Source organism: Mobula birostris, chromosome 7 (assembly GCF_030028105.1).
Source record: "Mobula birostris isolate sMobBir1 chromosome 7, sMobBir1.hap1, whole genome shotgun sequence".
NCBI lineage: Eukaryota > Metazoa > Chordata > Chondrichthyes > Myliobatiformes > Myliobatidae > Mobula > Mobula birostris.
The window spans coordinates 12,952,531-12,970,434 of NC_092376.1; positions in this window are offsets into that span (position 1 = coordinate 12,952,531).

Genomic DNA, 17,904 nt, shown 5'->3' on the forward strand with positions numbered 1-17,904 from the left:
TATATTTGAAAATAAAAACATCCATTTATTTTACCAAGATCCAATTCTGAACAAGAGTCTAACACAGTTCATCATCAGTGTTATGTGCTGTTCGTAGATGTACATGAACATTCGCTCCATGTTCACTCTATCCTGCCCTCTCATCAACTGGTAGGTTTCAAAGCCTCCCTCATCCTTCAGAACATCATCGAGTACAGGGCTGGAGATATCAGACACTTCTCATGTAATAATCTTTTCATTCCTAGCATCATTCTTGTGAACCTTCTTTGCACCCTCTCCAGCACGTCTTTACGGAGACACAAGCCCCAAAAGTGAGCAAAATCCAACAGAACAACATAATACATAAAAGCAAGTGTAGATCACTTAGACCTAAATTCTGCTCCACCGCCTGATAAGAATATGGCCAATCTTTTAGTAGCAGGGCCACTTTGGCGCACTGATCCTTTATTATTTAATTTCGTAATTTATAAAATCTATCGGTCAGGTGGGGCTCGTCAGCCTTGGTTGGCAGACCGCCGAGGAGAAGGAAAACTCTGATTTGAAACCTCCACTGCCTTGCGGCCATACCCACCCATGGGAAAGGCTTCTGGAGTAAACTCCGAGGAAGAAATTCGGAGCCGGATCCCTCAGGCAGTTTGATGTTGTTTACAACTTCACTCTGGCAACCTCTGCGACGACACTGGTGCCAAACTGTATCGGCACTTGCCCTTCCCTTGGACTACATCAGTGACGTGGAGAGGGGAACCCGCTGCATGGGCAACAGCCAGTTCTTCAAATCTTCCCACCCAGGCTTGCGCCCTGGAGAGGACACGGTCCACCAGAGGCACAACCCATGATCCCCTGGGATCAATGGCTGCCTACTAATATATAAAATCTATCAACCTCTATCTTGGGTGAGTATCCATCACCCTGTTGGGGGAAGAATTCTAAAGCTTCATTATCATTTTATGTTCCTGGGTATCAACAACCCTGAGGATTTACCCTGGGCCCAACAACGTGGCAGTGGGATGGGAACCAGCATGACAGAGCTGAGGAAGAGACAGCTGGTTTACAAGTAGATTAGATTAGATTATGAGGACACTCAGTCCTCGTTTATTGTCATTTAGAAATGCATGCATTAAAAAATGATACAATGTTCCTCCAGAATGATATCACAAGAAAACACAGGACAAACCAAGTCTAAAACTGACAAAAGCACATAATTATAACATATAGTGACAACAGTGCAAAGCAATACCATCATTTGATAAAGAGCAGACCATGGGTATGGTAAAAAATAGTCTCAAAGTTCTGATAGACTCATCATCTCACGCAGACGGCAGAAGGGAGAAACTCTCCCTGCCATGAACCTCCAAGCGCTGCAAACTTGCCGATGCAGCACCATTGGAAGCACCCGACCGCAGCGGACCCTGAGTCCGTCCGAAAACTTCGAGCCTCCGACCAGCCCCTCCGACACAGCATCTCTGAGCACCATCCTCTGCCAAGCGCTTCGACCCTGCCCCGGCTGCCGAGCAATAAGCAAAGCCGAGGACTCGGGGCCTTCCCCTCCAGAGATTCTGGACCACACAGTAGCAGCAGCAGTGAAGCAGGCATTTCAGAAGTTTCACCAGATGTTCCTCCGTGCTCTCACATCTGTCTCCATCAATTCAGAATTGCGCACAGCACCCTACTTGACAAATAACAGACATCACCATCAGAGTGGCCGCTACGAGCTGCGTCGCGCTGCCATCTTCTCCTCTCTCCTATAATAGATGATGTAATATGTAATATGGTTGCAAGGAAGGATAAGCCAATGATTGGGTTCAACTGCAGACAGAGCAAAGAGTTGAGTAGTACCACAGAGGTAAAATTCATAACAGCGAAGAATGCAGGACTGCGGGTGCTGTATTTAAATGTATGTAGCATTCAGAATAAGATGGATGAACTTGTGGGATAATTGATCAACATGACATTGTGGACATCACTGAGTTGTGGCTAAAAGACGGTCACATTTGTGGGTGTAATATCAAAGGATATACTTTGAATCAGAAGGACAGGCAAGAAGGCAAAGGTGATGATTTGGCTCTGTTGGTAAGAGATGGAATTACATCTTTAAAAAGAGGTGACATCGGGTCAGAGGATGTCAAATCTTTTTCGGTGTAGTTAAGAAACTGCAAGGGTGAAAAATCATGATGGGTATCAAATATAGGCCTCCAAATAGTAGCCAAGATGTGGGGTTGACATTGCAAAGGGAGCTGGAAAAGGTATGTAATAAGGGTAATGTCACAATTGTAATGGGGGACTTCAATATGCAAAGGGATTGGGAAAATCAGGTTGGCGTCAAATCACAAGAGGGGGAATCTGTTGATGGTTTTTTAGAGCAGCTTGTGCTCAAGCCTACGAGGGAAAAGGTTATCTTAGATTGGGTGTTGTGTAATAACCCAAATCTTATTAGGGAACTTAAAGTAAAGAAACCCTTAGGGGGCAGTGATCATAACATGATTGAACTCAATCAGCAATATGTGTGGGAGAAGCATAAGTCACATGTATCAGTATCACAATGGAATAAAGGGAATTACGGAAGATGAGAGAAGATCTTGCCCAGGTAGATTGGAGGAGGATACTGGTGAGAATGACAGCAGGGCAGAGATAGCTGAAGTTTCTGGGAATAGCTCACAAGCTGCAGGATATGTCCCACAGAAGAAATTGTTCTCAAATTGCAGGGTTAGGCAACCGTAGCTGACAAGGGAAATTAAGGACTGCATAAAAGCCAAGGAAAGGGCATAAAGGTAGCAAAAGTCAGTGGGAAGTTGGGTGACTGGGAAGCTTCAAAATCCAACAAAAGGCAACTAAGAAAGCTGCAAGAAAGGAAAAGATGAAATATGAAGGCAGACTAGCCAATAATACAAAGCAGGATACTAGAAGTCTTTTTCAGTTATATAAAGAGTAAAAGGGAGATGAGTGTTGACATTGGACCACTGGAAAATGATGCTGGTGAGGTAGTAATGGGGGACAAAAACATACCAGATGAACTTAATAAGTACTTTGCTTTGTCTTCACTGTGGAAGACACTAGCTATATGCCAGAGATCGGTGAGTGCCATTGCTATTACAAAGGAAAAAGTGTGAGGCAAACTGAAAGGCCTTAAGGTGGATAAGTCACCTGGACCAGATGAACTACATCCCAGAGTCCTGAAAAAGGCAGCTGAAGAGACAATGGATGCATTGGTCATGATCTTTCAAGAATCAATTGATTCTGATATTGTCCCAGAGGACTGGAAAACTGCAAATGTCACACCACTCTTTAAGAAGGGAGGAAGACAAAAGAGAGGGAATTATAGTCCAGTTCGTCTAACCTCAGTGGTTGGGAAAGTGTTGGAGTCTATTATTAAGGGCAAGGTTTTGGGATACTTGGAGACCAAAGTTAAAATAACTCAAAGTCAGCATGGTTTCTGTAAAGGCTAATCTTGCCTGACAAATCTGTTAGATTTCTTCGAGGAAGCAACAAGCAGGGTGGACAAAGGAGAGACAGTGGATGTCATTTACCTAGATTTTCAGAAGGCATTTGATAAAGGGCCTGATAAAATGCTATGGTGTTACAGGGAAGATACTGGCATGGATAGAGGAATGGCTGAGAGGCAGGAGGCAGCATTGGGAATAAAACGGACCTTTTCTGGTTGGTTGCCAGTGACTAGTGGTGTTCCTCAGGAGTCAGTATTGGGACTGCTACTTTTCACATTGTTTGTCAATGATTTAGATTGTGGAATTGATGGCTTTGTGCCAAAGTTTGCAGAAGATACGAAGATAGGTGGAACGGTAGGTAATGTTGAGGAAGCAATATGATTGTAGCAGGACTCAGACAAATAGGAAAAATGGGCAAAAAAGTGGCAGATGGAATACAGTGTTGGGAAATGTATGATAATGCATTTTGGTAGAAGCTACAACAGTGCAGACTGTTATCTAAATGGGGAGAAAATTCAAACATCAGAGGTGCAAAAGGACTTAGGAGTCCTCGTGCAAGACTCCCAGAAGGTTAATTTACAGGTTGAGTTTGTGGTAAAGAAGGCAAATGCTATATTGGCATTTATTTCAAAGGAAATAGAAGAAAAAAACAAGGAGATAATGCTGAAACTTTATAAGACCCTGGTCATGCTGCACTTAGAGTATTGTCACCAGTTTTGGGCCCCTTATCTCAGAAAGAATATATTGTCATTGGAGAGAGTCCAGAGGAGGTTGATAAGGATGATTCTGAGAATGAAAGGGTTGACATATGAGGTGCGTTTCGCAGCTTTGTGCCTGTACTCACTGAAATTTAGAAAAATGCGTGGGGATCTCATTGAAACCTACCTAACGTTGAAAGGACTAGATATGATGGATATGGAGAAGATGTTTCCTCTGGTGGGGGTTTCAAGAACTAGAGGACGCATCCTCAAAACTGAGATACAACAGAAATAAGGAGGAATTTTTTTAGCTAATGAGCGGTGAATCTGTGGAATGCACTGCCACAGACTACGGTGGAGGCGAAGTCTGTGGGTATATTCAAAGCAAAGTTGATAGATTCCTGATTTGTCAGGGCATCAAGGGATATGGTGAGAGGGCAGCTGTATGGGCTGAATGGGATCAGCCATGATGAAATAGCAGGGTGGACTCGATGGGCTGAATGGCCTAATTCTGCTTCTATGTCTTATGGTCTTACTGTCTTATATCAATGCAGCTGCAAATAAGGCATGACAGCGACTATATTTCATTAGAAGTCTGAGGAGATTTAGTATGTCACAAAAAAACTGCAAATTTCTACAAAGGTACTGTGGAGAATATTCTAACTGGCTATATCACCATCTGATGTGGGGATATGGGTGGTGGCACTGCACAGGATCAAGACAAACTGCAGAAAGTGTTAAACTCAGTCAGCTCCATCATGGGCATTAGTCTTCCCAGCGGCCAGAACATCTTCAAGGTAGGATATCTCAAGAAGGTGGTATTCGTCATTAAGGACCCCAGCACCCAGGACATGCCCTCTTATTGCTAGCATCAGGGAGGAGGAGACTCCTTTTTTATTATTTATTCATTTACGCAATGTGGATGTCACCAGCTAAGCCGGCATTTAATTACCCATCCCTAGTTGCCCTTGAGAAGGTGGTGATGAGCTGCCTTCTTGATCTGTTGCAGTCCCTGAGGTGTAGGTACACCCACAGTGCTGTTAGGGAGGGAATTCCATGATTTTGACCCAGCAACAATGAAGGAATGGCGATATGTTTCCAAGTCAGGATGGTGAGTGACCTGGAGGGGGATTTTCAAGTGGTGGTGTTCCCAGGTATCTGTTGTTCTCGTCCTTCCAGATGGTAGTGGTCATGGATCTGGAAGGTGCTGCCTTAGGAACTTTGGTGAGTTGTTGCAGTGCATCTTGTAAATAGTACACACGGCTGCAACTGCTCATCGATGGTGGAGAGATAGGATGCTTGTGGAAGGGGTACCAATCAAATGGGCTGCCTTGTACTGGATGGTGTCAAGCTTCTTAAGTGTTGATGGAGCTGCACTCATCCAGGTGAGTGGCAAGTATTCCCTTACAGTCCTAACCTGAGCCTTGTAGATGGTGGACAGGCTTTGGGGAGTCAGGGGGTGAGTTACACGCTGCAGGATACCCGGCCTTTAAACTGCTCTGGTAACCATAGCGTTTCCTGTCAGTGGTAACCCTCAGGATGTTGATAGTAGGGGATTCAGTGATGGTGATGTCCCTGAATGTCAAGAGGCGATGGTTAGGACCGCTCTTGTTGGAGATGGTCATTGCCTGTCACTTGGCGTGGCTTGAATGTTACTTGTCAGCCCAAGCCTGGATATTGGCCAGGTCCTGCCACATTTGGGTTTGAATTGCTTCACTGTCTGAGAAATCACGAATGGTGCAGAACATTGTGCAGTCATCTGCGAACATCCTCACTTCTCACCTTATGACAGAAGGAAGGTCATTGATGAAGCAGATGAAGATGGTTGGTCCTAGGACACTTCTCTGAGGAGCTCCTGCAGTGATGTCCTGAGGATGAGATGATTGACCTTCAACCACCACAACCACCTTCCTTTGTGTCAGGTATGATTCCAACCAGCGGAGGGGTTTCCCCTTAATTCCCATTGACACCATTTTAGCTCAGGCACCTTAATTCCATACTTGGTCAAGTGCTGTCTTGGTGTCAAGGGCTATCACTCTCACCTCACCTCTGGTATTTAGCTCTTTGGTCCATGTTTAGACCAAGGAGGTGATGAGGTCAGGAGCTGAGTGGCTTTGACAGAACCCAAACTGGGCATCTGTGAGCAGGTTATTGCTGAGTAGGTGCTGCATGATAGCACTGTTGATAACCCTTCCCATTACTTTGCTGATGATTGAGAGTAGGCTGATAGAGCGGTAATTGTCAGGGTTGGACTTGTCCTGTTTCTTGAGTACAGGACATACCTGGGCAATTTTCCACATTGCCGGGTAGATGCCAGTGTTGTAGCCGTACTGGAACAGCTCGGCTAGTGGCATGGCAAGTTCTGGAGCACAAGTCTTCAGGACTATTGCCGGGATTTTGCCTGAGCCCATCGCCTTCGCAGTATCCGGTGCTTTCAGCCATTTCTTGATATCACGTGGAATGAATCGGATTGGCTACATTCTGACATCTGGGATGCTGGGGACTTCTGGAGGAGGCTGAGCTGGATCATCTACTCGGCACTCCTGACTGAAGATTGTTGCAAATGCTTCAACCTTATCTTTTGTACAGGTGTGCTGGGCTCCTCTATCATTGAGGATGGGGATATTTGTGGAACCTCCTTCTCCAGTGAGTTGTTTGATTGTCCACCATCATTCACGGCTGGATGTGGCGGGACCACAGAGCTTAGCTCTGATCTGTTGGTTGTGGGATCACTCAGCTCCATCTATTACTTGCTGCTTATGGTGGGTGGCATGCAAGTAGTCCTGTATTGTGGCTTCACCAGGGTGACGCCTCATATTGCGGTATGCCTGGTGTTGTTCTCGGCATGCCCTACTGCACTCTTCATTGAACCAGGCTTGATCCCCTGGCCTGGTGGTAATGTTAGAGTGGGGGATATCCCGGGCCATGACGTTACAGATTGTAGTTGAGTAGAATTCTGCTGCGGCCCACAGCGCTTCATAGAAGCCCAGTCTTGGGTGCTAGATCTGTTCGAAGTCCATCCCATTCAGCATGGTGGTAGTGCCACACAATGAGGTGGAGGGCTTCTTCAACATGGAGATCAGATTTAGTCTCCACACATACAGTACTGTCGGTGGTCACTTCTACCAGTGCTGTCATGGACAGATGCTTCCACGGCAGGCAGGTTGGTGAGAATAAGGTCAAGTGTATTTTCCCTTTTGTTGGTTCCCTCACCACCTGCTATAGTCCCAGTCTCATAGCAATGTCCAGTAGGACCTGACCAGCTCAGTCTGCTCAACGATTGGGGAATAGATTCTTCTCCTCTGTGATTAGATTTCTGAATGGACATTGAACCCATGAACACTACCTCACAATTTTTTTCCTCTTTTGCTCAACTCATTTAATGTAACTTTTTAATATATAGATACCACTTACTATAATTTACAGGTTTTATTATTAAGTATTGCACTCTACTGCTATTGCATAACAAACAATTTCATGGCATATGCCAATGATATTAAACCTGATTCCAAGGTAAGAAATTCTTTCTTTTCTCTCCACTGGATGACTGATCCTTATTTTGACACTGTGACTTAAGTTTCTGGACTACTAGCCTGGGAAACAAAAAAAAAAACGATTTCACATCAACCTGTCAGGTTCCTTAAGAATTTTGCATATTTCAATACGACCACCTTTTATTCCTCTAATTTTAAGAGTATAGGTCCTGCCTGCTTAATCTCTCCTCATAGAACAAACCTCCCATTCCAGGGGTTAATCTGGTGAAGCTTCACTGTATTGCCTTAATCGCAAGTTCTTCTTTAGTTAGGGAGGCCAGGTCAATCACAATATGCCAGAGGCAGTGTCAATAGTGTCAAGGTCTTTAAGGCATCCGTTAGTCTTGCGAGACCACGGATCTGCGCCTGGAAAGTCTTCACTCTCCAGGGCGCAGGCCTGGGCAAGGTTGTATGGGAGACCAGCAGCTGCCCATGCTGCAAGTCTCCACTCTCCACGACACCAATGTTGTCCAAGGGAAGGGCATTAGGACCCATACAGCTTGGCACCAGTGTCGTCGCAGAGCAATGTGTGGTTAAGTGCCTTGCTCAAGGACACAACACGTTCCCTTGGCTGGGGCTCGAACTCACGACCTTCAGGTTGCTAGTCCAATGCCTTAACCACCTGGCCACATGCCCACACAGTGTCAAGGTAATTGGTTTATTATTGTCATGTGTACTAAGGAATGGGGAAACATTGTTTTGCATACCATCCATACAGGTCATTTCGTCGTATCCATGCATTGAGATAGTATAAATGGTAAAGAATAACAGAATACAGGCTGAAGTGTTACTGTTACAAGATACGTGCAGAGCAGGTAGACAATATAATGAGATAGATTGTGAGGTCAAGAGTCTATCTTACTGTTCAATACTCTTGTAGTAATGGGTGTGTCATGTATTAAAAATGTCTTAGAATAACAGACAGCATTTTGATTTCCTTCCTCTTCTCTGCTCCCCCACCAGCTATCCTGTTATTTTGTTTAGCCTAATTTTGTTCTTAGTTCAAAGTAAATTTATTATTAAGGTAAGTATGCATGTGTCACCATACACTATCCTGAGATTTACTTTCTTGCAGGCATTCACAAAAGAACCGAGAAATCCGCCAGGATACTCTCCGCTGTGCATCTATAGAAGTTTGTAAAAGTTTTAGCTGACATGCCAAACCTGTGCAAGGTTTTATGAAAGTGGAGGTGCTGTCATACCTTCTTTGTAGTGGCACTTATCACAGGTTCCTGGGTAGATCCTCCGATATGATAGCACCAAAGAATTTAAAGCTACTGATGCCCTCCAACTCTGATCCCCTAATCAGGACTGGTTCTTGGACCTCTGGTTTCCTTTTCCTATCATCAATAATCAGCTCTTTGGTTTTGCTGATGTTGAATGAGATGGTGTTGTTGTGGCACCATTCAATCGACTTTGCAATCTGCTTCCTGTACACCAATTCATCACCACCTTTGATCCGAACAACAACAGTGGTGTCATCAGCAAACTGAAATGTTCTGATGGCTCTATCATCCCTTTTCTCCTCCCTCAGCCTCATGACCTGCCCATCCCTTTGTACTGCATCTCCACTGGATCTCTAATCCCCATTCTGCCTTCACCTTTACCCTCTTACTTCTCCTCATTGCTCATCTACCTCTCCTGGTGCCCCCCTTTTTCATGGTCCACCGTCCTCTCCTATCAGATTCCTTACCTCTTCAGCCCTTTACCTCTTCAACGTATCCCGACCCAGCTTCTCACCTCAACTTCCCTTCCCTCTCACCTATTGGAAATGTTGTAAAAAAGAGACTTTGGAGCACAAGTACGTAGTGTCAGAATCAGACTGGGTGGTGAACAAAGCTTTTGGCTCACTGGCCTTCATCAGTCAGGGAATTGTGTGTAGAAGTTGGAATGATATTTTGCAGTTGTCATGACACTGGTGAGGTTGCATTTAGGGTATTGTGTTCAGTTTGGGCCACCCTGCGGTAGGAAAGAGTGCAGAGAAGATATATGAGGATATTGCCAGGACTCAGGGGACTGAGTTTATACTTTATACTTTATTGTCGCCAAACAATTGATACTAGAACGTACAATCATCACAGCGATATTTGATTCTGCGCTTCCCACTCCCTGGATTACAAATATTAAATATTAAAAATAGTAAAAATCAGTAAATATTAAAAATTTAAATTATAAATCATAAATAGAAAATAGGGAAATGGAAAGTAAGGTAGTGCAAAAAAACCGAGAGGCAGGTCTGGATGTTTGGAGGGTACGGCCCAGATCCGGGTCAGGATCCGTTCAGCAGTTTTATCACAGTTGGAAAGAAGCTGTTCCCAAATCTGGCCATATGAGTCTTCAAGCTCCTGAGCCTTCTCCTGGAGGGAAGAGGGACAAAAAGTGTGTTGGCTGGGTGGGTTGTGTCCTTGATTATCCTGGCAGCACTGCTCCGATAGCGTGCGGTGTAAAGTGAGTCCACGGATGGAAGATTGGTTTGTGTGATGTGCTGCACTGTGTTCACGATCTTCTGCAGCTTCTTTCGGTCTTGGACAGGACAACTTCCATACCAAGTTGTGATGCACCCTAGAAGAATGCTTTCTACAGTGCATCTATAAAAATTAGTGAGGGTTTTAGGGAACAGGCCAAATTTCTTTAGTTTTCTCAGGAAGTAAAGGCCTTCTTGGCAGTGAACTCTGCTTGATTGGACCAAGTCAGGTCATTTGTGATATTGACTCCGAGAAACTTAAAGCTTTTGACCTGTTCCAATTGTACACCACCGATGTAAATTGGGTCGCGCGTTCCGCTACTCCTTCTGAAGTCAACAACCAATTCCTTTGTCTTGCTGACTTTGAGGGACAGGTTATTGTCTTCGCACCATGCCACCAGGTTCTTAATTTCCTCTCTGTACTCAAACCTATCATTACCCGAGATATGGCCTACAATTGTTGTGTCATCAGCAAACTTATATATTGAGTTTGATGGAAACTTGGCTACACAATCATGGGTGTACAGTGAATACAGCAGGGGGCTGAGAACACAGGCTTGTGGGGCACCGGTGCTCAGAGTGATTGTAGAGGAGAGCTTGTCCACTATTTTTACAGCCTGGGTCCTGTCTGTGAGCAAGTTGAAGATTCAGCTGCAGATCTGAGTGCTAAGGCCCAGGTTCCGGAGCTTAGGAATCAGTTTATTTGGAATGATGGTATTAAAGGCAGAGCTGTAGTCAATGAAGAGGAGCCTTACGTATGCGTCTTTATTCTCCAGGTGTTCTAAGGAGGAATGTGGGGCCAGAGAGATGGCATCTGCCATTGACCTGTTGCTCCGGTAGGCGAGTTTAGGAGCGAGGTTGAACTGAGGGCATCAAGTTTCCCTCACTCGCTATTTAAAAACAGTCTCTCTTTTTTCCATTCCCCATTCTGGCACTTTTACCCCTTTCCTTCTCCCCATTGCTCAACTACCTCTCCTGGTGCTCCTCCTCCTTCCTGTTCTCCCACTCCCCTCTCCTGTCAGAATGCTTCTTCTTCTGCCTTTCAGCTCTTCCACTCATCACCTCACACCTCCCTCACCCACTCACCTTCCCCTCACCTTGTTTCAACTATCACCTGTCAGCTCGTACTCCTCCCCTTCCCCACACTTCCTTATTCTGGCTTCTAGCCCCTTCCTTCCCTGTCCTGATGAAGGGTCCTGAAATGTTAACTGTTTTTCCCTCTCCATTGACGCTGCCTGACCTGGTGAGTTCCTTCGGCATTTTGTCTGTGCGGCTGAGGATTTCCAGTATCTGTAGAATCTCTTGTGCTTATTAAAATAGTCTCTCTCCTTATTTTTCAGAACATATCATTTGATCTTGCATTCCGGTTTCCACATTACATTCCATCTGATGCATCCTCAACGATTGTGTCAATCCTCTCAACATCCCCCTGAATCCTTTCTATATCCTCTTCACATCCCAGTGTATGTTGGCCAATGTGAGGTTTGATACCTTGATTGCTGTGACTTCGTCTTTCAGCTCCAAACTTTGTTAGATAGATGGACGGTTCTTGGTCTTTAAGAAAGGCTTCTTCACTGGCTAGTGACTAATTATGAACAAGAAAGGGCAGGTAGTATCTATTACCTTACAGTGAACCTGACTAACTAATTGGATGGAAATTGAAATTTCTCAGGTCTGCCAGTAATTACTATCCTGTACCAATATATCAGATCAATCAGTTGAATAACCAAAGCAATATTCTAACTCTACACTCTGATATAAGTGTGAAAATGAATCATATCAGGGGAATCAGAGTGATATGTGGGACAACAAAGTGAGTCAAATTAATTGCAAAGGAGTTTTTGCGAGCAGTAATCAACTATAATCATGCAATGTTTAAACCGTTACCCAAATACCGGATTTCCAAATTAGCATAGCAAGCACAATTTAATTCAGGAGTACTTCTCTTGCTCAAATGAAACATTCCTTTACAAGAGAATAGAATTATATTTAGGCCTTGAGTAATGGGCTCCCACTGAGTCACCCTGCAGGCAGTGGGGCGGTTTAAAGCTTGATTGCAATCAAATCAAATCAAAGCACAATATGATGAATTGTCTTGAAATGAATCCAAGGGGAAAGAAAATAACTAAAAAGGAGTCAACACTAATCAGCTCCAATGAAGTGAAACTTGGGAAATATAAAGAACAGAGAAAGTGGAGAAATGTGATCACATTCTGGGAGTTTCATCAGAATGACACTCGAAATGATACAATGAAAGCTTTTGTCATGCTGTTCTTTATAGACCATAAGACCATAAGACATTGGAGCAGAATTAGGCCATTTGGCCCATCAATTCTACTCGTCCATTCCATCTTGGCTGATTTATTGTCCTTCTTAACCCATTCTCCTGACTTCTTCCCATAACATTTGACACGCTGAGTAATCATGAACCTAACAACCTCCATTTTAAACATGCCCAATGACTTGGCCTCCATATTCACCTGTGGCAATGAATTCTAGAGATTCACAACCCTCTAGCTAAATAAATTCCTCCTCATCTCAATTCTAAATGGACATCCTTCTATTCTAAGGCTATGCCTTCTGGCCCTAGACTCCCCCAACATAGGACACATCCACCTCATATCCATTTTATCCAGACCTGTCAATATTTGATAGGTTTCAATGTGATCCTCCTTCATTCTTCTAAACTTCAGTGAGTACAGACTCAGAGCCATCAAATGCCCCCTCATATGTTAACCCTTTCATTTCCAGAATAATTCTCATGAACCTCTTATAAACCCTCGCCAATGTCAGCACACCCTTTCTTAGATAAGGGGCCCAAAACTGCTCGCAATACTCAAAGTGCTGTCTGACCAATGCCTTAAAAAGCCTCAACATTACATCCTTGTTCTTATATTCGAGTCCTCTCAAAATGAATGCTGACATTACACTTGCCTTCCTCACCACTGTCTCAACACGAAAGTTAACCTTTAGGGAAACCTGCACAAGGACTCCGAAGTCACTTTGCACCACTGATTTTTGAATTTTCTCCCCAATTAAGACATAGTCTATGCCCTTATTCCTTCTAACAAAGTGCCTGACCATATACTTTCCTACACTATATTCCATCTGCCACTTCTTTGCCCATTCTCCTAATCTGTCCTTCTGGAGACTCCCCACTTCTTTAACACTACATGTGTAACACCTGCAGCGCCCTGCAGGCAGCGTTGACACCTCCAAAAGCAATGATCTCACCAGCCTGGGTGGAGATCCTCACCCCTGAACACTGGGAGGAATATCAATTGAATTACAAGACACACCTGAGACTGATTGAGAGATGTTGAAGGCTGGAGGCTGTGTCTACCAGTTGCTCAGTCTTGACACTTGCTCTGCTTGTTAGAAACAGTCATTCTGTGTGTCAGTACTGAGAAAAGATTTACCTGGGATCTAGCCTGTGGAAACACCCCCTTTGTTTCATGGACTGGCTGCTGAATTTTCTCCTGAAGCCTTGGATCTTGTGAGACAGCTGATCTGAAGCCTTTATATTATATTCTCTGTGAACTAAGTTGCCTGCGTATCTTGGTTGGAACCCGAACAAGTGAATGTAGCAAGACGGTTGTACTGAGTGCTTCTGACTTTTGAAGTAAAGTTTGAAGTTGTTTGACCAACATTGTTGCTGTCTCTGTCTGCAGTTGTGCTCAGAACCACCTGCATCATTACAACGTGCCCCTCCACCCGTCATCATTTCGTCTGCAAATCATGAAATATCATTACTAATGCCCCCACAATCTCTTCAGCTACCACTTTCAGTAATACCCTGGAGTGCAGTCCATCTGGTCGAGGAGATTTATCGACTTCAGACCTTTCAGCTTGTCCAGCACCTTTTCCTTAGTAATAACAACAGCATTCACTTCTGCCCTCTGATATTCTCAAATTTCTGGCATACTGTGAGTGACGGGGCTCCAACCATTTTAATGCTATGATCTACCAGTAACCAAGGGGTCCATGGACCCCAGGTTCAGAACCCCTGTGCTAATGTCTTCCATAATGAAGACTGACACAAAACTCTTGTTAAGTTTATCCACTATTTCTTTGTCCCCCATTACGACCTCTTCATTGTTATTTGCCAGCAATCTGACTCATGCAAGCGTCACAGCAGTGCACAAACGTTCCACGTCCTGCCTGCACCCAGGCCAATAGAAGCATTCGTGCATCTTGCCCAATGCCTAAAATGGCCGCCCTTGCCAGGCCATACACTGACTGCAGCACCAAGGCACTGGCCACCCCCCCCCCCCCCGGGGGCCACCAGTTTGTCGCAATCGGGGAAACTGCCACCGCTGGAACAGAAACTCATTGCGCACCGCCAGCCTGCCCCGCTGAGAGTATAAGGCTTGGTCTCTGGATCCAGGGCAGGAGACCTCCCCGAGCACGACCACTATCCCACGTTCAGCCATCTCCTGACCTGAGCCAGCACGGGTTCACCCCACTGCTCATTGTGCAGCTGCTGGTGGTCAATGGTGGGGAGGTCTACCTTGCTGCCGGCTGCCACTGCTGCTTGCCCTTGGCTCGGCTCCTCGAGGCAGTGACAGTAGCAACGTCCAGTGGCCTCACAGGCATCGTGCAAGAGGGCGTCTGCATTGCCTTGGTGCCTTCCGGCGCAGTGCTATACCGCAAAACCGTAGTCCTGGGGAGGCTCCAGCCACTGGCCAGCTGCCTCTCAGGACCACAGAAGCTCAGCAGCCAGGTCAGCGACACGTGGTCCATGCGAGACAGGAGCCATCCGCTGAGGAGGTAGGGATGGAAGTGGGCGAGGGCCAGGACCGTGGCCAAGAGCTCCTGGTGTTTGAGACAATAGCTCCGTTCAGGGTGGCTGAGGGTGCAGCTGAAGTCCGCCACAACGCGTTCTCTTTGGTCCCCCGCTTGTGACAGCACCGAATTGAGCACCCTCCTTCCTGTTGCTGGCGTCCATGTCAACAATTGAAGGGGTGTGCTGGATCAGAGTACGCCAGCACTGGGCTACACCTCAACGCTGATGGTGGGAAAGGCTTCTTCCAGGTTCCGCAGAGCATCATCAAAAATAGCGGCGCGCGCGAAGATATCGTCCAAATAGTGACACAGTGACTTCGGGGAACGTGAACCAGCACCCTCTCCATCTTTCAAATGTGGCCGGGGTGTTACACAGGCCAAACGGCATTACCCGGAAGTGCCACAGCCCTTGACCAATGGTGAAGGCGGTCTTGGGCTGGGCCTCCAGGGCCAGTTCGACCTATCTGTAGCCATGGCGGAGATCGAGAGAGCTGAACCAGGTCGAGCACATGACGCAGTCAAGGGCATCATCAGTTTGGGGCAATGGGTAAGAGACCTTCTGGGTCACAGCACTGAGCTGCTGGTAGTCTATGCAGATCTTCCACCACCCGTCTGTCTTCCTGACCACCACCGATGGGGCTACCTTCAGGCTGTCGGAGGGCTCTACCCTGCCAGCCACTGCTGCCTCTGATCTGCTGATCTGTTGCCCAGTATTTGGTGAGGGCCAGTCGATGGGGCTGCAGGCAGATGAGCTGGGCATCCCCAGTGTTAACCTGGTGCTGGACCAGCACCGTGCGTCTGCTCTCCTCATCCCTGGCGACGAAGACGTTGAGGTGTTCGTCCAGGAGATATCCCAGCCACCGCCACTGGTCCTGATCCAAGCCCTCGCGGCCCCGCTGAGGCGATCCCGCTGGAGGGTGCCACAGTGGTGCGGCCGATGTTGTTGTGCTGTGCTGATGTCATTGGGCTACGTAGCTGCGTTGGCTGATGGCAGCGGTGCAGTGAGCTGCACAGGGGTGGCTGATGACGGTGTGCATTGCCCCATCGCAGGTTTTGGTGTGGTGCACTGCATTGCATTTTGTAGCTGTGAGACCAGTGATGGTTGTTGCTGTACCCACCAGGAGCTGCCCCATGGGAGAGCCAAGGTAGAGTGTTGCCCCCCGGCACATCTATATGGGGCCCGCCAGCGGGGCAGCAGGTCTTCGGCGGGAGGAGAAGATGGCAGCGTGCTGCGCGTGCACAGCTCTCTGGTGAAAAATGATGTCGTATCTGTTAAATAGGGGCCGTGGACAATTCTGATTTGATGGAGAATGGACGTGAAAGCACAGAGGAACACCTGGAGAAATTTCTGAAACGCCCATCCGCTGCTGTCATTACCGTGTGGTCGGGAATCTTTCGGAGGGTAGGCCTCAAAATCCCCAGCCTTGCCTGCTTTTGGCGACTGAGAAGGAGGTCGAATTGTTCGGCAGAGATGCCGCTCAGTACTCGGGGTCGAAGAGCTGATCAGAGCTCGAAGTTTTCGGATGAATCAGAGTTGGATTGTGGTCGGCATAGCAGGGAGAGTTTTTCTTCCTTCTCCCGTCTGTGTGAGATGTGGGACATTTGAGAAACTTTGAACTTTACCGTGCTCATGGACTTTCTTCATCAAGTTATGGTATTGTTGCACTGTTTGTAACTATATGTATAGATTTGTGGTTTTGTCAGTTTTTTCAGTCTTGGTTTGTCCTGTGTTTTGTGATATCACACCGGAGGAAATAATGTATCATTTCTTAATGCATGCATTACTAAATGACAATAAAAGGGGATTACGTGTCTTCATAATCTAAAGTTCTAAGCCGATGATGTCAGGGTCCCGGATGTCGGCTAGCCACACTTCGTGATCCACTGTGCTTTTCCCCACTGCGATGCGCAGTTACCTCCTCCCTCGATGCACGGGTACCGGTGACCCATAGCCAGCTGGACCACCATCATTGTCCACCAAGGTGAGGACGGCTGCCTGGACAGATGATGGTGATAGTTGACCCCGTGTCCACGAACCCACGGAATCTGATGCCCTCCACCATGCAGTCCACGAATAAGCCTTGTTCATCACCCAAACGGCTCACCTAGGGAAGCGATGATGGGGGGATTCTACTGGAAGTATGGCGTGGCACTAGTGTAGAGTAGTTCTGGGTCACATGGCCTGCCTCGCCACACTGGTAGCAGAGATCGTTCCATGGCACGCGGCACGGGTCAGACCTGTCTCACAGGCTGCTCCTCATCAGTTTCCTCCTCCACCTCACTTACACATGCCCAGGCTCACAGCGTGAGAGGTGACATGAAACACCTTGAGGGGCCAAAAATTGCTTCTGCCCTCTCTGCTGCTGTTAGCGCCATGGCCAGCGATGATGGTGATGTCAGACGAACATGCTGCCAAAGCCGCCCTGGTGTCAGCGTATTTACAAAGGTGTGGAGGGCAAGTTCTTCCCAGGTCGTGGTAGGGAACTGAGGGTAGCATACTGAGCACGGTGGTGGACATCTGCTGCGAACGGCCCCGGGCTCTCTCCCACATAGTGCCCCCTGCTGCCCAGTTCTTCCCTCTTTGCCTCCTCCAATGGCATCCTCAAAATCCCATTTCAGTGCTACTATGAGGACCCTATAGTCACACTGTTCACCTGGCATTGGGTCAAGGGGGACCCACAAGGGCATCCTCCTCCAGCGCCATGGCAAGGTGAATCGCCTTCTCAGTGGGGCTCCACCCATTATGCCATGTGGCAAACATGACTTGGGCCAGGTAAGACTCCAGGCGGCTGGTACCATTGTATCTGGAGAGCTTCAGAGTAGACCTTGTGGGATTAATTGCTGGGGCCCACTGGTCCTCCTCTTTCTCCAGCAGTGTTTGCAGTGCCTGCTGCGTTGCCCGTCCTCCCACAGCTGCGGGGTCTTGCGTTCCCTCGCGTGAGCCACGAGGGAGGTAAGTGTTGCACTTGCTGTGTACCCTGAAT